Source organism: Macaca nemestrina, chromosome 3 (genome assembly GCF_043159975.1).
Source record: "Macaca nemestrina isolate mMacNem1 chromosome 3, mMacNem.hap1, whole genome shotgun sequence".
Lineage (NCBI taxonomy): Eukaryota > Metazoa > Chordata > Mammalia > Primates > Cercopithecidae > Macaca > Macaca nemestrina.
Genome location: NC_092127.1, coordinates 187112836 through 187136916, shown reverse-complemented (window position 1 = coordinate 187136916; position 24081 = coordinate 187112836). Strand labels below are relative to the sequence as shown.

Here is a 24081-nt window from a genome sequence, read left to right as displayed (position 1 = left end):
TTGATTTCTTTTAAAGATGTATCTTTTCCTTCATTTCTTGGATTGCTTTAGAAGTTTCTTTGTGTTGATTTTCAACCTTGTCTTGGATGTTGTTGAGCTGCCTTGCAATCCATACTTTGATTTCTTTATCTGTCATTTCTGAGTTTCCATTTTGGTTAAGAACCATTGCTGGAGAGCTAGTGTGATCACTACATCTAGACTTTTGGTGTCACTACATTTAGACTTTCCATCATGCAAGAATTCTTGTGCTGATTCCATCTCATCTGGAGATGCTGGCATTTGTAATTTTTGCAACTATTTTCATTCAGGTGAGATTTTAAAATTTTAATTTCTTAACCTATAAGATTATTTTTCCTTTTTCTCTTTCTTCTCCTCACTTAGAGGATGTGACCGTAGAGAACTTGAGTAGGGTCCTTTGGCTTTGGTTCTATAGATCTGTGTGCTTTGGTCAGCATGTTTTATATCAGGCTGTGCAGTTTGACCTACAAGCCAGGAGAAGATGCTTATGGGTAACAGCCAACTGCAGCTAACATAGCTGGGTATATACTTGATCGCTTTTTGCTGGGAGAAGTCTGTTATCTTGGACAATGGGCTGATCTGTGGAGTACACAGTGGTCTGAGCTTTCTGATCAGACTTTGGAGGGCTGGGGGCAAGACAGGTGGAGCCAGACAAAGAAGGTGGGGCTGGACTACCTTTAGGTCCTGCAATGGCCAGCACCAGCACCAAGGTAGAATACATTGGGTGGCCATCAAGTGCCCAGATGTGTGCCTAGGCATGGAATTGGAAAACTTCTCAGCCTCAAGTTTTCTGTACAGGTAGGAAGGGCAGCCTAAACTGCTAATCCAGGAAAGGGGTGCCCCAGGGATGCCCAAAGATCTGCCTGGGCATAGAGTATAGAAGGCCCCACTATACCACAACCTCTGCATAGAGAGGGGTGGGATGGCATAGGCTGCTAATCCAGATGAAGGGGGGCTCTAACTTCCTGGAGATATGCCTGGACATGAAGAGGGCCCGGTCCCCCACAATTTCTGCACAGGAAGTGTGGGGCAGCTCAGGCTGCTGATCCGGGTGAGTGGGTGCTCTGACTGCCAAGAGATTTGCCTGGGCATGAAGCAGAGAGGGCCATCAGTATCTCTGCACAGGAAGGGTGGGGCGACTCAGGCTGCTAGTTCATTCAGGTGGGTGTTCCACACACCTGGAAATCTGCTTGAGTGTGTAGCAGAGAGGGTCCTGCTGCACCACAATCTCTGCCCAAGAAAAGTGGGCAGGCAGCTCAGGCTTCCAGTCTGGCTGAGCAGGTGCTCTGAATGCTTAGAGGTATGCCTGGGCATGAAATGAAGGCTCCTTTGCACCAGGATCTCTGCACAAGAAAGGTGGGGTGGCTCAGGCTGCTGATCAAGGTGAGCAGGTGCTTCAAATTCCTGGAGTTCTGCCTGGGTGTGAAGTGGAGAGGCCTTCCCCTTAGCCCCCCGTACTATGATCTATGCCCAGGAAGTGTGGGGCAGCTCAGGCTGCTAGTCCAGGCAAGCATGTACTTCACATGCCTGGAGTTCTGCCTGGGGGTAGAGCACAGAGGGCCCTGATGTACCACAATCTCAGGGGAGGAGGCTGAGGCACCCAGAAATGACATATGCAGAGTAGGTACCCGTCACAAGTGAGTCTGGTTGCAAGTCTCATTGCCCAGGAGAAACCATAGCTGTAGCAGCTCTCCTCCTGCCCCAGGCCTGCAACAGGAAAGCACAATTCCAGTACCTACTGCTGAGGTGCTTTCTACCATTCTGGCTGTGGAAGCTAGTACCCTGCTCCAGTGTAAATGCTCGAGTCTTTGGCTTGAGACTAAAATGCCTGCATGGCCACGTTGCCATGTCACTAAAGAATGACAGACCTCATATGTGTCTGGGTTAAAATGGCGTTCTGCTCGCAGTCCCTGATCTGGGAAAATGCCTGCAATTTTTTTTCCAGTGTCTTGCCCTCTCAGTGCCTCCAAGCCTATCTCCCAGTTAGCTCTAGGACCTGGGAGAAACCAAATGCTCTCCCTTGGCCTGGGTTGCTCGGATAGGCAGTGGAAAGTTAAATCACAGAGGAAGATTCGCTGCCTTTCTCATGTACTGGGGTTTCACTCACTTTTACCAACCAGACACCATCATGAGAGTTATTTGCCCATATTCTCCTCTCTGGGATCTGGGGTGTTCTTCATGATTCCAGTGGATTCGTGTCTTTCTTCTTGAGTTAAAGATCGCAGAATTGATCCTCATTCCCTATCTTGCTATTTTCAAGTGGTTGATGCATGCTAAGCCAAAAGCATTTTTGCAGGGAATAGGGGAAGGTTGGGGTGTGGAGGGGAGTCCCCTGTAGGGGCGTGTTATTGTGTGATCATGTGTGACCAGCCACATGTGATGCCAGTAAATTCTATACATATGTGGATTTTTCTCCCAGATGTGATAAATCCATGACAGAAATAATTTTATGAGGAATTTCCCTGTTAAATGCTTTTTAATTTAAGTCTATTGGTGTGAGATGGAGGGAGGTGGGGAGATGATATTCCAGCATTTTTTTTTTAAGTTAGCATCTGCCTAGAATCTCTTTTCAATCTTTTAACTTTCTACTGTGCCTTTCTGTTTTAGGTGAATCTCTTATAAGTGACACTGCAAGAATTTTATTTTAAAAAAAGTCTAACAACCCTTGTTTAGAGATTTTACTTCCTTCACATTTGTTGTGATCCACTATTACTCCTATCTTTATTGTGCTTTAGGTTTGTTTCAATTATTTTTAGTTTCCCTCTCTTGATGCCTTTTTCTTTTTTTTTTTTTTTTTTTTTTTTTTTTTTTTGAGACGGAGTCTCACGCTGTCGCCCAGGCTGGAGTGCAGTGGCGCGATCTCGGCTCACTGCAAGCTCCGCCTCCCGGGTTCCCGCCATTCTCCTGGCTCAGCCTCCTGAGTAGCTGGGACTACAGGCGCCCGCCACCGCGCCCGGCTAATTTTTTGTATTTTTAGTAGAGACGGGGTTTCACTGTGGTCTCGATCTCCTGACCTTGTGATCCGCCCGCCTCGGCCTCCCAAAGTGCTGGGATTACAGGCTTGAGCCACCGCGCCCGGCCTCTTGATGCCTTTTTCTTTACAGACTATTGTATTCTCTTTACCAAGAGTATGATATTCTATTTTAATTATTTCAGCCCAGAAATGTTAATGTGTCTATTTAAATGAACATCTCTAAAGTCAATTATTTTATCTTCCTTGGAACATAAAGGCATGTAAAACATCTTAACTCCAATCACTCCCTGATTTCTATAATATAGTAAACCTATTCTCCTTATTTCACTTTAAAAAAAAACACCACGCCGGTCGCGGTGGCTCAAGCCTGTAATCCCAGCACTTTGGGAGGCCGAGACGGGCGGATCACGAGGTCAGGAGATCGAGACCATCCTGGCTAACCCGGTGAAACCCCGTCTCTTCTAAAAAATACAAAAAACTAGCTGGGCGAGGTGGCGGGCGCCTGTAGTCCCAGCTACTCGGGAGGCTGAGGCAGGAGAATGGGGTAAACCCGGGAGGCGGAGCTTGCGGTGAGCTGAGATCCGGCCACTGCACTCCAGCCTGGGCGACAGAGCGAGACTCCGTCTCAAAAAAAAAATAATAAAAAAAAAATAAAAAAAATAAAAATAAAAAAAACACCACAGATAAACCATTTTTGTTATTTTACATGGCCAATTGTTACCAATATGATTGCATTGCAGCCCATTCTTCTGGCACTACTTTTTTTGAGGTATATCCTTTAGAATTTATCCTAGAGAAGTTATGCTAGTGTTAAATCCTTTTTGCTTGTCTAAAAAATCTTTCAATCCTACATTGCTTATCAGTTTGGGTATGTTTTGAGAGATGTGTCGTTTGGCACTTTCACTGTTGGGCAAACATTATAGAGCATACTAAAACCTGGATGGTGTAACTACTATAGACCTAGGCTGTGGGGTATGGCCTATTGCTCTTAGGCTGCAAACCTGTATAGGAGGTTACTGTACTGCATACTGTAGGCAATTTTAACACAACAATAAATACTGTAAAAAAGGAGCAGCAAAAATAAAGTATAATGATACACCTGTATAGGGCACTTACCACGAATGGAGCTTGCAGGGACTGAAAGTTGCTCTGTGTGAGTCAGTGGTGAGTGAATGTGAAGGCCAAGGACATCAGTGTATACTACTATAGGTTTTACAGACATCCTACACTTAGGCTACACTAAATTTAGTAAATATTTTTCAATAATTAGCCTCAGTGTATTGTAATTTTTTATTCTGTAAACTTTTAAATTTTAAAAACTTTTTACTGTTTTGTAATAACACTTAGCTTAGCCAGGTGCTGTGGAACTCAGGTCTGTCATCTCAGCACTTTGGGAGGCCAAGGCAGGTGGATCACTTGAGGTCAGGAGTTTGAAACCAGCCTGGCCAACATGGTGAAACACAGTCTCTACTAAAAGATACAAAAATTAGCTGGGTGTAGTGGCACATGCCTATAATCTCAGCTACTTGGGACGCTGAGGCAGGAGAATTGCTTGAACCTGGGAGGTGGAGGTTGCAGTGAGCTGAGACTGAGCCACTGCACTCCAGCCTGGGTGACAGAGTAAGACCCTGTCTCAAAAAAAAAAAAAAAAAAAAAAAAAAAAAAAAAAAAAAAAAAAAAAAAACCACTTAGCTTAAAACACCTTGTATGGCTACACAAAAGAATTTTCTTTATATCCTTATTCTATAAGCTTTTTTCCTTTTTTTTTTTTTTTTTTACTTTGTAAAATGTTCTGGTTCAAATCAAAGAGAGAAACACACATTAGCCTAAGCCTACACAGAGTCATGATCATCAATAACATTATCTTTTACCTCCACATTTTGTCCCACTGGAAGGTCTTCAGGGGCAATATCACACATGGATCTTTCATCCCCTGTAACAACGCTTTCTTCTGGAATAGCTCCTGAAGGACCTGCCTAGACTGTTTCACAGTCTACTATTTATAAGTAGGAATATACTTTAGCAATAATAGTATAGTAAAAAATTGGTAACTCATTTATTATATATAAAGTATTATGTATTGTACATATGCATTACACATTTATACCACTGTCGGTGCAAGTTTGTTTGACCGACACCATCACAAACACATAAGTAATGCATTTTGCTACACCATTGATGGCTATGATGCCACCAGGTAACAGGAAGTTGACAGCTCCATTATAATCATGAGATTGCTATTGTAAATGCAGTCCATCATTAACTGAATAACCATGATATGATGCATGACTGTATTATAAATTTTCCTCATCACTTTAAAGATATAATTTTATTGCTTTGTAGCTTTCATTGTTGCTGTTACTCAACTGTCAACTTATATGTCCTAATCAAGAATGGTGGTTTACTCTCTGGCTGCTTTCAAGATCATACTTTTGTCTTTACAGTTTCACTAGGATGTGTCTTGGTAGCTAATTTCCGTTTTTTTGTTGTTGTTGTTGTTTTGAGACGGAGTCTTGCTCTGTTGCCCAGGCTGGAGTACAGTGGCATGATCTCGGCTCACTGCACCCTCTGCCTCCCAAGTTCAAGCGATTCTCCTGCCTCAGCCTCTTGAGTAGCTGGGATTACAGGCGCATACCACCAAGCCCAGCTGATTATTGTACTTTTAGTAGAGATGGGGTTTCACCATGTTAGCCAGGCTGGTCTCGAACTCCTGACCTCAAGATCTGCCCACCTTGGCCTCCCAAAGGCCTGGGATTACAGGCATCAGCCACTGCGCCTAGCCCGCTAATTTCTATTTTTTTATTTGGCTTGGGATTTGGTTAAGCTTCACAAATCTGGATTGGTATTTTGTTTTTCTTCAGTTTTGAGAATTTTCGGTAATTATTTCTTCAACCTCAAATAGTATTTCCTTTGCCCTGTGTTTTAAGCTGTTTTTCTCTAACTCAAAATAGACATTTAAAGACATTCTTACTCAGTCTTCGTGTTTCCCAAAGTCTCTTTCCTGTTTCCATCTGTCTTTACACTGCAATTTCTTCGGCTCCATCTTCTAGCTCATTATTTCTCTCAGTCTTATTTAATATTATTTAACCCAATCCCTGAGTTCTAACTTCAGTAATCCTATGGCCCAGAAACTACTTAGCCACTTCAGAACCCTTCCACCTCATCTGTGTTTTGTTCTGGTTATTGTGTTAGTTTTCTTTGAAGGCATGCAGATGCAAACTGATGGGTTCAGTACCTGAACCCATCCCTAGTGCTTGCCTTTTATGCCAATGCATGAGTTGCTCTAGGCCCACATACTGGTAGAAACTAAGCATGGCATATGGCATCGTGGTACTTGAAATGACCATGTAGCCTGCCATGATCTCTAGGGGTCTTGTTAGATTCTCTTACATCCAGGCTCACAAGACTTTGGTAGGCCACATTTCATATTGATTCTGGAGAATGTGGACTAGCAACCACAGTTTGCTGTTGAGGCAGTGTCAGGAGTTCTCCTTCCAGTATAATTCCTTTTAATAGTCCATAGAGTAGCTCATACAGCTGGGACTGGGGTGGGGAAGAATTCTCTGTAACCAGATAATAGAGGAAGAAAAAGCTCAGGCTTTGGTTAAGTTGGCTTGGTATGTGGGTACAAATGACAAATAGACTTCTGCAGCCCTGAAACCCCTGCTCAGAAGTGGCCTGAAAAACAGTGGGGCAGAGAATTGGGTGGTATACCTGGTTAAAGAGATGAGTGGCCTGAAGTAAGAATATACATGGACTCAGGGGCAGTGGAGAATAACTGGGCCAGACTGATCAGGGACCTAAAAGGAGGACCACTAGAAGTGACTCGCCTCCATAAGAGTTCTAGCATAGGCTATAAACCCTAGAAGAAACATCGCATTAACTCACTTCTCATATAATGCTAAGTGATGGCTAAAGGTAGGAAATGGGTGAGCCTGAGAGAATGCCTTGCCATAATGGGGCACTAAAATGCTTAGAAAGTGAACTGACAGAGGCTCAATGAGAAGTGAATGCCATTAGTTACAGAGGCCTTTGAAAAAAAAAAATTTCTGGAACCATATATCCTCCTCCAGATCTAAACTGAACGAATCACCCTTCTGAGTCCAGGGAGCAGCCCAGTCCTAGTACTCTGCTATAAAGGGAGAATCCACAGCAAGACCATGGAGGGTGCAAAGATCTTGTGTCTCTCATCCCCCAGGATCCTATGGAAGTTTCATGGGAGTCTTCAAATTCTCTTTTGGAGAACCTCAAGAAGAGGTCAAACTCTGTAAGAATGAGAATTCACTGAGTTATCAAAGCAGCAACTGAGCTAGGTAAAGAGACCATTTAAATGAAGAGGTGGCAAGTATACTAGATTATGTGGACTCAAGGTTTTCTTTTTCACTGACCAGTGTGGAAATAAGGCACTTGGGAAAGCTCTGCAATTGGGAAACTGCAGCAGTCATGACTGTGATCTTCTTGAGAATGAACTTGTAGGTCATCTTTAAGTTTGTGAATAGCTTCTGCTATGTATTAATTTGGTTCTTGGTTTGGTTTTCTCCTGATGTTAGTCAATGAGGTCTTTGGAGATGGCTCTTGGCAGCAGCATAATGGCCTGGGCCCATGATGGGTCAGGGGGTCAAGACTTTTCCCTAGAATTAAAAACATGGTGAAGCTTCCAGAGAAAAAGAAAACCTCCTATAAGCAATAAGAGTTGATATCTTAACTTCTAGGATAGAATGATAGAATTTATGCAATCTGAAGAACAGGGAAAAATATTGGAAAAAATGAAGAGCCTCGGGAACTTGTGGAACAATATTGAAAAAGCTAATATCTAGGTAACAGGAGTCCTAAAGAGAAAGAACAGAGAAATACACGTAAAAATATTTGAAGAAATGACAACAGAAACATTTTCAAACTTAGGGAAAGATATAAATGTACAGATCTAAGAAGCTCAGCAAACCCTAATAGGATAAACCCATGAAAATCATGGTGAGGCTGAAAATCATGGTTAGACTGGTGAATGCCAAAGATAGATGTAATCATACAGAGAAAAATGTGCAATATATAGGGAACAATAATTTTAACTACTATCAACTTCTAATCAGAAACTATGGGGGCCAAAAGAGAAGTAAACAGTGTTTTAAAATGTTAAAAGAAACAACTGTCAATCTAGAATTCCATATCTAGCAAAATTGTCTTTCAGATGAAAGTGAAATAAGGACATTATCAGATAAGAGAACTGAGAATGTGTTGTCAGCATCCCCATACTACAAGAAATACCGGCGTAGGTTCTTCAGGTTGCAGGGAAAGAATACCAGAGGAAAACTTGAATCTTCAGGAAGGAATGGCATCATTGGAAATAGTAAGTATGTTGGAAATTAGATGGTTGTTTTTAATCGATGACTAAATAGTAAAGACCTTTTCCTCTTTCTTTAAAATACACAGTACTCTTTAAAGCAAAAATTATTATTGTCCTATGAGGTTTAAAATGTATGTTGACATTACACACACAATAAATATAGCAAAAAAGATAGTGGTGGATAAGTGAATATGTATTTACAAGATTTCTACATATTATGTAATAGGCCTAACTATCAACTCTAAGTAGATTGTGAAAAGTTAAGGATAGATATTGTAACTCCTAGAGCAACCACTTAAAAGTGCAAAAGGATATTGCTAAATTGCCAATAGAAAAATAGAATCGATTTCATAAAAGCTCTCAAAAAATAACCCTGTTGGGTTAATGCCTAGAGAGACTGATCTCACAGGACTTAATTTCTCCCTACTTTGTTTTTTCTGTTTGAACACACCTACTGTCATTAAACTAGCTTTATAATCGTTGTTTTGAGATAGTATAGCAACATAGAACATATAATGGGAGGTGGGGGGAAGGCTGGACAAGGGCATGGCCCAGTGGACAAGAGTTTCTCATGTAGGAGGAAGACTGAAATAAACATCTCCATCATCTTTAATACTCCTTTAATTCACAGAGGTGTAGTGTACCAACACTGAACTATAAGCCAGAAGACCTGGGTTCTGCGTCAGCCACTTACTGCCTCTGTGACTTTCGTATTGCACTCGGCTTTGAGTTTCCTATCACTACTGTGAAGTTAATTCACGTCTCCCCTGGCACTCTGGATGACTTTCATAATACAGTGATATGATTTAAAATAACTGACAGTTTATAAAGTACCACCAGGAAGCACTGAGGGGTCATGGAGCAATTTAGAAGTGAACAGCAAGTCTGTAGGCTAGAACTTTATTTTGACTAATTGAATACTGCCATCTGCTGCACAGATCTGAGAAATAGCAGGTATTAGATTTCCAGGAGGAAGCAGATTCCTTCAAAATAACAAAAGTTTGCTTGCTTTATTTCTTGTCCCTTTGACCTCACTTTCCAAGTGAAAAGACCCACAATATAAAAACAAAAAGGTCAAAATAGCCTTGCAGAGGTCATTCTGACTTATACGAAAGGGTAGAGCTCAACTTTACAGGTCAGGTGGGATTTGAATAAGCCTCATGGTGAAAAGAAGGGATGGTATGAGGAGAACTAATAGGATCATAGTTAGCAGCCCTGGGGGAAACACTGGCCTGAAGGCGGCAACCCTGAGTATGCCTACTTCCCAGCTGGGTGCCGAGGTGAGGTCCCTGCATGTATAACATTGAGTGAGATAATAACGGTGGCAACCTCTTAGATTGTTGTGAGACTCAGCGAAATGAGCTATGTCTTGTTTTTAGGACAGTAGCTGTTAGTACATAACAAATATTAGCTGCTACTGTTGTAACTCAGGCTGGGAAGAAATAAAGGAAGTTGATTGAAAATTCACTAGCACCTTTGGAATAAACTCCATATTAGCCCCATTCTCCCAAATAGATTTGAAGCAAGGAAGTGAAAGGAGACAGGTGATGAGATTTTTCAACTTCAGCAGAGTGTAAACACAGAATAACAGCAACAGTTACCTTTCAATGAGACTTTATGTACCAGATGTAGCTCAGTGTGTTACATGTATTAACTCATTTAATCTTGATATCAACTCAATGAGGTGGGAACTTTTAATATTCCCATTGTATAGATGAGGAAACAGGCACAGAGGGGCTAAGTGTATTCAAGGTCATGTGGCCAACGAATGACAAAACTAGTGTGATGATTAATTGCTAAGGCTAAGAGATGCCCAGGTGGCCGGTTGGATGTTACTTGTAAGGTCTTTCTGGAAGAGATTAGCATTTGAACCCAGTAGACTGAATAAAGATCATCCTCACCAATGTGGGTTGGCATTATCTAATTTCGTGAGAGCTTGACTAGAACAAAAAGAAAAGCCAATTTGCTCTCTTCTTGTACTGGGATATCCACCTTTGCTCAGTCAGTGGCTCCTTTGGTTCTTAGGCTTTTGAACCCAGGCTTAATCACCACTGGCTTTCCTGGGGCTCCAGGCTGCAGATGGCGGATCATGGGACTTCTTGGTCTCTACAATTGTGAGTCAATCTCTTCTCTTTCTGTATATGGGTTCATACATCTAGCATCCATCCGTCTATATTCTATTGGTTCTATTTCTCTCGGGAACTCTAACGTGACCGGAATGTAAATGCATGGGATCTTGTCCCACATTTCCACTGCTTAGCTGCCATATGAACCATTGAAAATCAAACCTATCTTCTTTTGGGGATGGCGGGGGTGAGGAGCTATAACTGTTTTATTACAGTTCTTTGCACGTTAAGCTCTATGCCAAATTTGTACAGAATCTGGCAACACACAGTGTAGCAGTGAGGATGACCAGAGGTCACTCTTGTCGCCATCTTGGCTTTGGTGGGTTTTGGCCGGCTTCTTTACTGGAACCTGTTTTCTCAGCAAGGTCATTATGACCTGTACCTTGTACTGACTTCCTATCTTATCCTGTGACTTAGAATGCCTTAACCGTATCTGTCTGGGAATGCAGCCCAGTAGGTCTCAGCCTTATTTTACTCAGCTCCCATTTAAGATGGAGTTGCTCTGGTTTAAATGCCTCTGACAAAGCTGTTTGTCTCAATGTTGTTTGTTTGCCTCAGTGTTGCTTGTTTGCCTCAAAACTGTGTGTACTGAAGCCACTCCCAATTTGGGTTTCTAGAGTTAGCAAATAAAAATACAGATACTCGGCCAGGCACAGTGGCTCATGCCTATAATCCCAGCACTTTGTGAGGCCAAGGCGGGTGGATCAAGAGGTCAGGAGTTCAAGACCAGCCTGACCAACATGGTGAAACCCCGTCTCTACTAAAATTACAAAATTTAGCCAGACTTGGTGGTATGTGCCTACAATCCCAGCTACTCAGGAGGCTGAGGCAGGATAATTGCTTGAACCCAGGAGGCAGAGGTTGCAGTGAGCAGAGATCGTGCCACTGCACTCCAGCCTGGGCAACAGAGTGAGACTCCATCTCAAAAAAAAAAAAAAAAAAAAGTACAGATGCTCAGGTAAGTCTGAACTTCAGATAAAGAATGAAGTTTTTCTTTGATAGACCATGTCCCATGCAATATTTAGAATGTACTTATTTAGAACATACTAAAAAAAAGTATTGATCTGAAATTCAGATTTAACTGAACATCTTGTGTTTATCTGGCAGCCCTACCTTGACTATATCCAGTAGGTGTGGTGTGTTGCTAAAATTACCAGATGCGTTTCCTACTGAACACAGTCACATGCCTTGCTTCTCAAGCCTGACAATGAGCTGGGGCCCATAGAGTAAGTTCAGGCCAGAATGTCTCAGTTGCTTGAGAGAGTTCCAAATTAAAGTGAGTTGTGGGGAATATTCTAAACTTTTCAGAGTCAGTCCAGTGTGGTGATAGAAAGTAAGACTTAAGTGAGTTTAGTTCAAGGTATGCTAAGGCTTGGGAAAAGTGCTTCGCCCTCCCTGATGCAAGCATGGGGATGAGCGCATGACAGATGTCTTCCACGGCTTCAACCCTTCACCACCGCCTGGGGATTTCCCTCATCCTGCCTTTGTTCTATTCTTACTTGATTTAGTCTCACTTTGAGAAGCACATAGTTAAGTAATTTTCTAGGGAGCTCAGATATGCCCTCTGGCCAAGATTGACAGACAGTCCAGGAGGCTGTTCTAGCACCAGGCAGCTTAGTGTTAGGAAGAACGGTAGGTTTTAGGAATAGGAGGGCATAGTGGCAGCATAAACTGTCAGAGGCAAGGTGGACACGTAGAAATAGGCAACAAGGACAGAATCACAACCAGGAGGATTCACCTGTAGGAATCTATAGTGATAGTTAATACACCACCCAGTTGCTAGGGGCAAGGTCGATTGACAGCCAACAAAAAGCACCAATAGATTCATGAAAACTGAGACTGACATCAGCCTTCCCAGTGAAAAGCCATGATTCTTAAGTTCCAGAACTGAGCCATTGATTCAACAGAAGCCTGAATCTCCTTGAGGAAAGACTCTGCAATAGGACAGGAAGTATATTCACTAATTTCCCAGTCCTTCCTCATAAGAAGTTACAGCCTTTTATCAACATATCTGTACACTGGGGGAAGGGAAATACCCATATCTTTCAAGGGCAGTTGGATGGATATAGGGTCTAAGAGGATGCTAAAACCATGAGGGCTAACATGCCTTCATGCTTCCTTTTTAGATTGGACGAGGTAAATAGAGGCCAGGTGGCAAACAGAGTCCTGGCCTAAATCCATTTCACAGGGGTCAGTGTGTTCGTGGACTCACCCTGTGTTGATTTTCCTGATCCCTGAGTGGATTGATCAGGATGGATATACTTAGTAACTGGCAGAACACTCACACTAAGTCCTTGAACTGTGGAGTACACCTATGTAATCGGAATAGCTAAGTGGAACCCTCTGAAGTTACCCAACCTCCAGGCCAAGGGAGTAAATATACAGCAATATATTATGTAGGCTGGAATGGCAATGAGTGCCATTGGAGTGCTGCGCTCAAAGATTTTAAGGAGATAGGGTTGCTGCTCCCCATTACATCTCCATTTCATTTGCCAGTGTGGCTCCTGAAAAAAACCAGATGGCTCACGACTGATATAACTACTGTCAACTCCATCAAGTGGTAGCCTAATTATAACTATTATTATATTGTGGTTTCATAATTATCATAGATAATTATGACATAGCTTCTGGCTACTTAGTATGTGGTCATTGATTTGGTGAATGTATTCTTTTCAATCCCATCAGAAGAGAGGATCAAAAGCGTTTGCATCCGCCTGGGATAGACAGTGGTACACAATCAGGGTCTTGTCCCAGGAAATTGTACTCTCTCTAATGTTTTCTCCAGCAATATAGTTTAATGGCTGTTCTATCATCTGGATATTACACAGACTATTATGCTGATCCATTATATTGATGAAATCATGAAGATCTGACCTAAAAAGGAGAAAACAGACAACAGTGGAAGCCTTAATAAGGTATATGTGTACCAGTTGGTAGAAGAAATCCCTACAGAATTTCAGCAGCCGGCCAAATTTGTGAGGTTTTAGGGGAACAGTGGTTATTGCATCTTACATATACTTCCTGTTGTAAATTAAAGGAACTATGAAGCCCTTCTGATTTGGAAAGATCATATCTCATGCTTGGGAATATTGCTGTCATCCACTAACTGGGTTGACTCTGAAGGCTGCCAGTTTTGGAGGGCCAGGAACAAGAAAGCAATCTGCAACAGATTAAGCAACAGCTCCAAGTAGCTCTGCCACGCAACTGGAAAATCTCATGGTGCTAGAGCAGGATCAGAATGCATGACCTGTTGGTCAGCTGCCCGTTTTTGTAAATAAAGAACTATTCGGTTCTCTAAGAAATTTTCCTGTCTTTGTTCTAGGGCAATGGCTCTCAAATTTCAGTGTGTGTATGTATATGTATGTATGTATGTGTGTATTCCTCCTATTCAGAGGGCCTACAAATGCATGAATGGGGAGAGATGTGAAAGCCCCTTTTTTTTTTTATTTTTTAAAAAACAATAGAATAACACCTAATATAAAAGGAATGGAGTTCAAAATCAGCAGTGGATGCTGGGGATTAAAGTTTGAGATAGTTACACAGTCTCAAAGTGTCCCCTGTAAGCTGCCTATTGATTATAGAGGGAAAAATAGTAGCTTTAAAGTGGAGCAACCTAACAGACACCGCCTAAACAAATCATGAGCCCACCTGGTGCCCTTATTGTGGTTTCTAAATGTCATTCCCAACTAAAAGGAAGCTTGTAATCTTGGAGAGGAGGCCAATTTCAGGATGAAGACAGGGACAAGATGAGCCTGGGGCCACTTGTCCAGAGGTAACGAAGTGTTCAAAGAATGACGGCGATGTATCAAAAGCACATATAGGCCATGTTGAGGAAGGTCCCATTGGACAAATATCTGAACATTTTAAAGGCAAAATAAATGATGGCAGTAATGAATAACAGTCATCTCTTGGTTTCTGTGGGGTATTGGTTCTATGACTCCCCATGGATGCCTAAGTCCCCCAGTAGGCCCTCTGTATCCTTGGATTCCACATCTGTGGACTCAACCAACCACAGATCAAGTTCCCATGGATATAGAGGACATACTGGGTACATGTTAAAAAAAAAAAAAAAAAAGTGAATCCATGCATCTCTCTCTATATAAATGAGTAATTATATAAATGGGGAGAAGTAAAAGCTTTTTTTAAAAAAAAAACAATAGAATAACACCTAAATATGGAAGAAAGGATGGAGTTCAAAAATGAGCATTGGTTGCTGTGGACAGAAGTTTGAGATAGTTAGTCTCAAAGTGCCCCTTACAAATTGCCTATTGATTACAAATGGGAAAACAGTAACTTTAAAATGGAGAAACCTAACACATCACCTAAACAAATGATCAAAGTTAACACTAGCAATTTTGGAACAAATGAATGTCAGGAGCCTTCTGATCAGAGGCACCAAGGACACACCATCACTTCTGGTGGAATCCTGCCATGCATAACCTGAATCAAATCATGAAGAAAACTCAGACAAACCCAAGTGTCTTTTTTTTTTCTTTGACTTTGACAGATTTTCTACCAAAAAAAAAAGTGACCTTTACTCTTCAAAATTATCAAAAGGAGAATGAGGAGCTATTCCAGATTAAAGACATGACAACCACAGCACGTGGTTCTGTACTGGATCCTGCACTGGGCTGGGGGTAAGGGGAGCTAGAGCAGACATTGAGACAATTGATGGACATTTGATTAAAAACTAAGAATTAGATAATATCAGTATTAACTTCTCTGGGTTTCCTAATTGTACTGTGGTTATATGAGAGAACATTCCTATTCTTCAGTAAAAGGTTTTGATGTTTTAAGCTTAATCTCAAGTGGTTTAGAAAAAATGTGTGTGTCCCCATTTGTGTTTCTATGTGAATATGAATATACATTTACACAGAAACAAAAAAGGGGAAAGGTAAACAATTGGTGAATCTGGGCAAAAGCTATATAGCATTTATTATACTATTGATGTAATGTTTCTGTAGCTCTAATACCATACCAAAATTAAAAGCTTGGAAAAGACTACAAAAGAAAGAGGAGACTACGGGAATGCAAGATGACAATGCAATGGTCTGGAGGGTCACGGTAAAGAGCCAAGACTTTACTCAGTGGAGCCACTAATGGGTTGTAGGTTGGGGATATTTTGGAGGATGACTTTAGCCATGGTACACAGGAGGAGGAAGATTGGAGACCTGAGAAACAGTTTAAAACAGTAGCAGCACCAACAACAAACACGAAAAAGCCCAAGGACTGAATGATGGAATTTAACCCACATAAGCATCAGCACTTCTCACTGTGAATCCTGATCGTGTCCCTTTATTCCTGAAAAGCTGAAGTAAGGAAATGTACTCAGTAAACCTTGATTAATCCATATCCATCTGTTTATGGACATCAGGAGAGTACTGGTGTGGCTTGCTCAGTGCTATGTAGTAAACAAACTTCTAAGGGACAACAGACTCTCGCTCTGTTGCCCAGGCTGGAGCATAGTGGCACAGTCATGGCTCACTGCAGCCTCATCCCCCCAGGCTCAAGGGGTCCTCCCGCCTGAGCCTCCCCAGTAGCTGGTACTACAGGGCATGTACCACCATGCCCGGCTATGGATTGACTGATTGTTGAGATGGAGTCTCACAATGTTGCTCAGGCTGGTCTCTAACTCCTCCTGGGTTTAAGTCATCCTCCTGTGTTGTCCTTCCAAAGTGTTGGGATTACAGGTGTGAGCCACTGTACCCTGCCAGTAGTAAAATATTAACCCTATTTCTGGATGAACAGACCGAGGCATAGTTCATTTACCAAGCTTTCATTAGTAATTGAGTTCTTGACCACCTGGAACATTTTCCCTGGGCCTTTGTGGGTATTTATCCTAGAGGATACGCTGCTTTTGGTGGGTTTGTGGTTTAGGAAAGAACCCAACTAGAACCAGGTCTCCTGGGGCCATAAGGCCCTGCTCTGGTTAGCATCCCCTAGCCAGGCTGGATTCTCAACACTTTGTAAATCTTACTCATCTTTCTCTGCTACTCTCATTTCCAAAGTGGAGATAAATAGCACCCACTGGCCCAGCTTGGTGGCTCACGCCTGTAATCCCAGCACTTTGGGAGGCCGAGGCGGGCGGATCACCTGAGGTCAAGAGTTCGAGACCTTGCCTGGCCAACATGGTTGAAACCCCGTCTCTACTAAAAAAAAAAAAAAAAAAAAAAAAAAACTAGCCGGGCGAGGTGGCAGGCGCCTGTAGTCCCAGCTACTTGGGAGGCTGAGGCAGGAGAATGGTGTGAACCTGGGAGGCGGAGCTTGCAGTGAGCTGAGATCCGGCCACTGCACTCCAGCCTGGGCGACAGAGCGAGACTCCGTCTCAAAAAATAAATAAAATAAAATAAATAAAATAAAATAAAATAAATAAAAATACAAAAGTTAGCCGGGCGTGGTGGCAGACGCCTGTAATCCCAGCTACTCAGGAGCCTGAGGCAGGAGAATCGCTTGAACCCGGGAGGCGGAGGTTGCAGTGAGCCAAGATGGCGCAATTGTACTCCAGCCTGGGGGACAAGAGCGAGACTTCCTCGCAAAAAAAAAAAAAAAAAAAAAAAAAAAAAGCAGCACCCACTGCAGAGTTTTGCTCTAAGGATGAATTGAGATGAATAAATGTAACACAAGTGAAAAAAAAAAGGAGTTGGGGGTGGGTGGGGCATGCCCGCCCGTGCCTGCCTGGCTACGGAGAGAGGCGTGGCACATGTGGGGCGGGGCCTGAGTGTGCCTGCGTCGCACCACTCCAGGAGGCGGAGGCTATTCCCTGGAGGAAAGATGGGCCACCACGAGACTGCAGAGGAGGCTGCCTTTATTGTTGAAGTGAGCAACATTGTAAAAAAGGCTATAGAAAGGATAATTGGGGCCGGGCGCGGTGGCTCTCGCCTGTAATCCCAGCACGTTGGGAGGCCAAGGCAGGCGGATCACAAGGTGAGGAGTTCGAGAGCAGCCTGGCCAAGATGGTGAAACTCCGTCTCTACTAAAAATACAAAAATTAGCCGGGCGTGGTGGCAGGCGCTTGTAGTCCCAGCTATTCATAGGGAGGCTGAGGCAGGAGAATCGCTTGAACCCGGGAGGCGGAGGTTGCAGTGAGCCGAGATTGCGCCACTGCATTCCAGCCTCGGTGACAGAGCAAGACTGTCTCAAAAAAAAAAAAAAAAAAAATCACCATTGCTGGTAATGTTTGTCAACACAGCAAAGTGAACCAGTGGACCACAAACGTGGAACAAATTTTAAGCCAACTCACCAAGCTGGGAAGACAGTTTATATACGTTGTGACCTGTGTAATTACACAAAAGAATGGAGCTGGATCACACACGGCAAGTTCCTGCTTCTGGGACAGCTCTACTGATGGGAGCTACACTGTGCGATGGGAGAATAAGACCATGTACTGCACTGTCGGTGCCTTCGGACTGTCTACTTGACCTCCCAGTCCATCCTATAACCTTTCTGCTTTTGTCTCTAGTTCAACTTCTAACCACCAGCCATGAATGCAATGAACTCCTTTCTCGTTCTCTTTAAGTGTGTTTTATGGCACTCTCAGAAACCAAATGACTGCACTGTGATGTGAACTGCACCGAAGTCCGATGAGTATCCCCCCTGTAGGTCAACTGCAGCCTGCGTTGCCACTTGTCTTAATATGACAACTTATGTCTAACTCTGAATATTTCTTTTCAAAGGTGCTAAAATCTGAAATCTGCTAGTGTGAAACTTGTTCTACTCTCTGAAATGATTCAGATACACTAATTTTTCCATGCCCTATACTTTTGTTAGAATAAATTATTCGAATCTTTAAAAAATGAGTTGATTACTTTCAGGTTCTTTCAACAAAAGCTGTTTTCAAAAACTGTAAAACACTTGTCCAGAGCTTTCCAGTACCTAAGATAGATTTAACTTCATGGAGGTCTGTGTGGAAATGACATTAACTTCACTAGGCTAGTTAAGATATGTTTTACAACCTGGTAAGTTTTGCTGAAAGATATGAGCACTCCATTTCCAAAAGTGCCTGCCCTTGCTGTTTGAAGAGTCTGAAACCACATATGTTAGCCATGAAAGAGGAGACCATTTTCCCCAAGAGATGATATAAGATGGTTTGCATGTCATTGTCCTCAAAACATACTGATATTGGTTATTCAAATACGTGCATTTTGTGTGCTCTGTTTAGAAAAGGGTGGTGAATATGAAGAGAACCACTCATGACATATTCTCATGGTTTTCCAGTAGCCTCATCATCATGCAAGAAAGACAGATTATACCTCTGTGATATGAACACTCTCATTAAAAGAGTCAGGATTGCATGTGTTCTTGGTTTGTTCAATAATAAAAAAATACTCGGTTATACAGTGAATGGATAACTGGTTTCATAGCACAAACTAAGATCTCCAACTCCCAGTTTTTAATACCAAAGTAACCAATGTAGTGTTAACAGCATATGTGAGCTCCAGAAATAGGCTGCCTGAATTTGAAGATCGGCACCATCTCCTAACCAGGTATGTGCTCCTATGTGAAACATTCATCCCCTCTCTGCTTCAGTCTCCTTGTGTGTCTAGTAGGTATGAGTATCTACTTCAGTGATTTGATGGGAAGAGTAAATAAGTAAATTTATATTAGAGCTGTTCTAGACCATAGTAAGTGTACAATGTATGTTTGCTGTTAGCAGTAGAATTATTAGTAATGTATTTTATAACACTGAGTAATGATATTCTTTGAAAATGATTATTAGCACCTGTGTTAGTCAACTGTGGCTCAGAAGCTCAGGTTTAAATGTACAAACATCCAATGAAGTCCCATAATATCTGCTGCTATAGTAAATTATTTGTCCTATATTAAATAACTGAGAGAAATCCGTAGCAAACTTCCTTCTGAACTGTGTATTGAAAGGGAAAAAGGAGGGTAATGAGAGAATTTTCAATAAATTTTCATTTTCCTTCCTTCAGTAGACGTTAACATTCTGCCCAGGTCCCCTTGGATCCCTTTTACTCTGTACATCCTCCCAACATGCGTGCATTTTCTTCCCATGGCTCACATTTACCTCTCTTCTTCCTATGATTGTCCTTGGGCTACTGGATCTGTCTTTGTTGCCCATACCACAAAACACGCAAAGAGCTACAGGTGCTTTAGTTCAAGCCCCTTGCAGCAGGACTAAGGCACTTCAGATTCCAGGCTTCAAATTTGGATGAGCTCTAAAACGCTCTGTGGAAATTCTCACCCCTGAGGGATCAGGCTGTTGTCACACTCCAGAGGACTCTGACATCACACCCTTCCCTGACTTCTGCCCCTGCCTTGTTCTCCTTTCCCAGTTTTGTTTGGGAGCACATCTTTAATAAACAACTTACACATCCTCATCACGGGCTCTGATTCTGGAAACCCAAACCAAGATCTTCCTAAGCTCATTCTCCCCTGGGTGCTCAGCAGATGTGGATTCTCATACCTAATGCCCTCTCCCCTCCTCTTGGACGTGGTAAGGAGTAGCGGGTAGGAAGGCAACAGAGCCCTGGATTTCTGTGCAGTTCCCAACTGCCAACATTGTCAAGTCCACATCTCATATTCCCTGTGCTTGTAAGTGACAGTTTAATATCAATTTTATTTTCCAAGGAATAACTGTTTACAAGAGGGGGAACCCTTGCTGGTCAAAAAATGTATAGTTGATCTCAGGGCAAGAAACCCTTCTTTCAGGCACTTAATAGGATACTTACAGAGGCTTCCTGAGAGTGCCATGCTCTGGGAACCGAGAGACCTAAGGTCCAGACCTGATTCTATCAAGGCCTCATGGTATGAGCTGGAGGCACATGGAATATAAATGACTAATATCCATATCTGCAAAGTGAGGGTACTTGGACCTATACACTTTCAAGAATTCAGAGAATAGACTGTCTTCCCAGAAAAAAACATCCACTGTGCACAAACATTTTGCATTCAATTTCAAGGGTTTCTAAATAGATTCCACTGAAGTCCATCACTGGATCCTTTACTAGATTATTTCTAATTATCTTAATAGTGCTCACATTCTATATTTCTGTTTTCTTGAGTCTATAACTGAGACCCATGTAATCAAGGACAGACTGAGAATGCTTAAGTATAAATTCTTCTGAAGCATGAGGATTTGAACTGTTTTTAATTTTGTTTCTTGGTGGAACAAAGATGCTATTTACTGCCAAGAAGAAAATACGTGTTTTAAAAATCTCCCACGTGCTAGGAGAAAACATCTAGAAACAGCATACATCTTAGGTCCTTGGTGGGGAACATGTCATCTTTCTAGTAGAATGGAGTTGGAGTCTCACAAGAAAAGATTCCAATCCCAGCTCTATCACTTAGCAGATTTGATGATGAGCAAGCTCAGATTCAGAGTAATTTTGCTGTTAAAATGAAAAACCCTTATGCCCTCCTTATAGGGCTGTATTGCTAATAAAGTTAAATGAGACAATGCTCATACATTCTTTGGCACATTATTCTCCTCTGTTTTTGCTCTACTTTGTGTTCCTTTTCCTGTCTTAAAGGGTGGTATTCCCTGAATTCTTTCATCCTTGACTCAATCTTATCTATACTTTCTTTCAGTTTTAACTTCAAAGGTAGCTGATGACTTCCAAGTGTTTACCTTCAACCTTGTCCTGTCCCTCCACATTCCACAGTCATATAATCAGATGGGATGTTTTCCCATGGAATGGGTTTCTTTGCTTTGGCCTATTCACTAGACAGACCTGTTTTGGTAATGGGACTGCTCTTCCTTTCAGAGGTTTCCCTGACCGTACTTCCTCCCATCAGCAGGAAGGACATATAATCCAGAATCACTGTTCAGATTATCTCTTCCCATCCACTCAGTGATCTTCCAGGGGGCAGATATATGAGCCCAGTGGGGGGTGTTCAAGTTCCTTCCCAAGGGTTGATGTGGTTACTAAAAGCCAAGCCTCTTCAGCTGTGATGATGATTGATCAGAAAATAAAGCGTGTCAATTGTTATCACTGCCATAAAGAGTGAGCCCAAGGGTGCTACAAAAGGAAATTCAAGCTGAGAGAATGAAAGAAAAATTCTGATTGTGGTTGAGTCCTGGAATCCAGCTGTGACAGGTATAACCATGAGCCATTTCAAAACCAAGTCAAACAAGCTTACATAATTTACATAACGAATTTACAGAAATTAGTTTATGTAATTAAGAATCTGTTGTGTTATCTGAACTCAAGCCAAACAGTTCTCCTTGTGCTCTTGTTCCAGTTGGAGGCTCTAACGTTCACTTAGTCATTCCAACAGAAGACCTGGAGTCATCCTTAACTCTTCCTCCTCCTCCTCCTCCTTCCGTCATGCCTACACCCATTATATTCAGCAGTCCTACTGTTCTTTAGTATTTCTCAAATCATCTCACTCTTCTCCACCTGAGCTCCCACCATCCTAATTCATACACCCTCCTTCCTGGGTTACCATTAGATCTTACAAGTCTTTGTGTCTCTGATCTTGTTCCTCTCACGTTACTGTGGTGTGAGACCAAAGAGAATGAATTTATATAAAACACATCTGTCCATGGCATTTATCCTGTTTAAACATTTTCTGAGACCGTATTACCGCAGGATAACATCCAACCTCTTCATGTGGTACATAAAACATTTCATGTGGCCTGGCGTGGTGGCTCACGCCTGTAATCCCAGCACTTTAGGAGGCCGAGGCAGGTGGATCGCCTGAGGTCAGGAGTTTGAGACCATCCTGGCCAACATGGTAAAACTGCGTCTCTGCTAAAAATACAAAAACCAGCTGGGCGTGGTGGTGGGCACCTGTAATCCCAGCAAGTTGGGAGGCTGAGACAGGAGAATCAGTTGAACCCAGAAGGCAGAGACTGCAGTGAGCTGAGATTGTGTCATTGCACTGCAGCCTAGGCAACAAGAGCGAAACTCCATCTCAAAAAAAAATAAAAGTTTCATGTAATCTTTAGCTGCTCTCTGCTTCCCCCATTACCATCTGGAAACAGCACACTTTGTAGTCATTACCCCCTGGTGATATGCTGTCACCCACATTTGGTACCTTTGCTGATCACTTTGGGAGAGCAGTGTAGCCTGTTGCTATTAAAAAATGAGGCTTTAGAATCATACTGACCTGAGTTCAAATCCTCATTCTGATGTGTACCTCCTACTGCTTGGGCAAGCTACTTAACTTTACAGTCTTATTGTTACATTTGAAAAATAGGGATGCTGATAGTAGCGGTTTCATTGAGCACAGTGTCATCAGAGTTAAGATTGCATGAAAAGCACTTAAGACAGTATCAGAAGGCAGCAAGGTCTGGTAGATGTTGGACATTTTTTTGTTGTTTGTATTTCCTTTGCCTAGAATGCTGTTATTGCTGACTTTGTCCCACTATTCGTTTTGCTGGCTCACTGCTGCACAACCTCTGACTTGGCTCACATATCGTCTCTTCCAAAGGCATCCTCGGGTTAGGGAGTCTGCATCTGTTACTCTAGGCTTATCGCCCTCATTGCTCTTAGCATATGTATCAGACTTACCTTCTCATCTGTTCTGAGTTCCTTGAGGGCCATGTCATCATCTTTGCATCTTCACTTCCTAACAATTTTTGGATTGAATTGAATAGAAATGTTATCTTCCTCTTCAACCTCCAGTGGGGAGCAGGAGAGAACTAAGCAGCAACCATGTTAATTTCCTTGGATTCTTTTGCATGCTGTTTTTCATTCATTTTTCTCAATACACATAATTTAAAGTCATTCTACCTGTCCACTTTTATCCTGTTAGTCTCTGACAGGTGAGATATTAGGAGAGACAGGATGCGTGAATACAAATAAGTAGAAACAATTTGACAAACGTTTTCTTTTCCTTCCAAGAAAAGCAGCTCTTTTCCTGTTTTTCTCTGGCCTTGGAATAATGGATTGTGAAAATCGAATCAACATCTCCTTTTATTACAGCACATTAGCTAGGCCCAGCCGAAGATTTATAGCTTTCTGTAAAAAAAAAAAAAAAAAAAAAAAAAAAAGTCTTGGGGAATGTTAAATACTTGGTTTTTACCATCCTTTCTGCTTTTCACCCCCACCCCAATCCTGTGGGAATGGATGGTCAACACATGGTGCTTAGGTAGTTACAAAGTCTGGGAATTACTGAGTCAGAACTAGATGCCCAGGAGAAAAGGCTGGTTAGCTTAGTTTGTTTCATGAGTCAGAATTCCAAAAGTGGCTTGGTTCTTATTCTGTCTTTAAAATATGGGGTCTCGTTATATTGCCCAGGCTGGTCTCAAACTCCTGGGCTCAAGTGATTCTTCCACGTCAACCTCATGAGCAGCTGGAATTACAAGTGTGAGCCACTGCACCTGACTAGCTCGGTTTATATGAGAAAACAGTGAGTTTGGAAATGGTTGAATCCGTTTGTCCTTTTTATATAGGTAGAGAAACCAGGACTCAAGAAGTTTAACATTCACTAGCTGGGTGATCCTGGGGAGATTATTTTCCTTAAGTGCTATTGAAAGGAGAAAATCATATAAGGTCTATGTGGCACCTATCAGAGTGCTGGCACACAGGAGCACCTTACACTTTTTTTTGTGTACACCTAGTAACATGTCACGGCCAGTTCCCCTTTTCGGTTGTATTTCACCTAAGGGAGACGTCCTGTTACTCTTACCCACATTCCTCACATTTTTACCTGGA

The 24081-nt window shown here is 42.2% G+C and overlaps 2 long non-coding RNA genes across 3 annotated transcripts in view; one reads left to right on the top strand and one right to left on the bottom strand.

Annotated features, from left to right (window-relative positions):
- The window catches only part of LOC105487956 (uncharacterized), a 322232-nt gene that overhangs the window by 270974 nt on the left and 27177 nt on the right, over positions 1-24081 (top strand). Inside the window, exons 4-5 of one of the 2 annotated variants that reach the window (XR_011621544.1) lie at positions 8178-8336; positions 10359-10501. This is a non-coding gene — a long non-coding RNA (uncharacterized lncRNA). Of the gene's footprint in view, positions 1-8177; positions 8337-10358; positions 10502-24081 lie in introns of those variants that run through there. The other variant, XR_011621539.1, reaches the window with a different exon arrangement.
- Positions 1-24081, bottom strand: part of LOC105487958 (uncharacterized) — a 52713-nt gene that overhangs the window by 8859 nt on the left and 19773 nt on the right. The window contains exon 2 of the long non-coding RNA XR_011621545.1: positions 22936-23385. This is a non-coding gene — a long non-coding RNA (uncharacterized lncRNA). The remainder of the gene's footprint in view (positions 1-22935; positions 23386-24081) is intronic.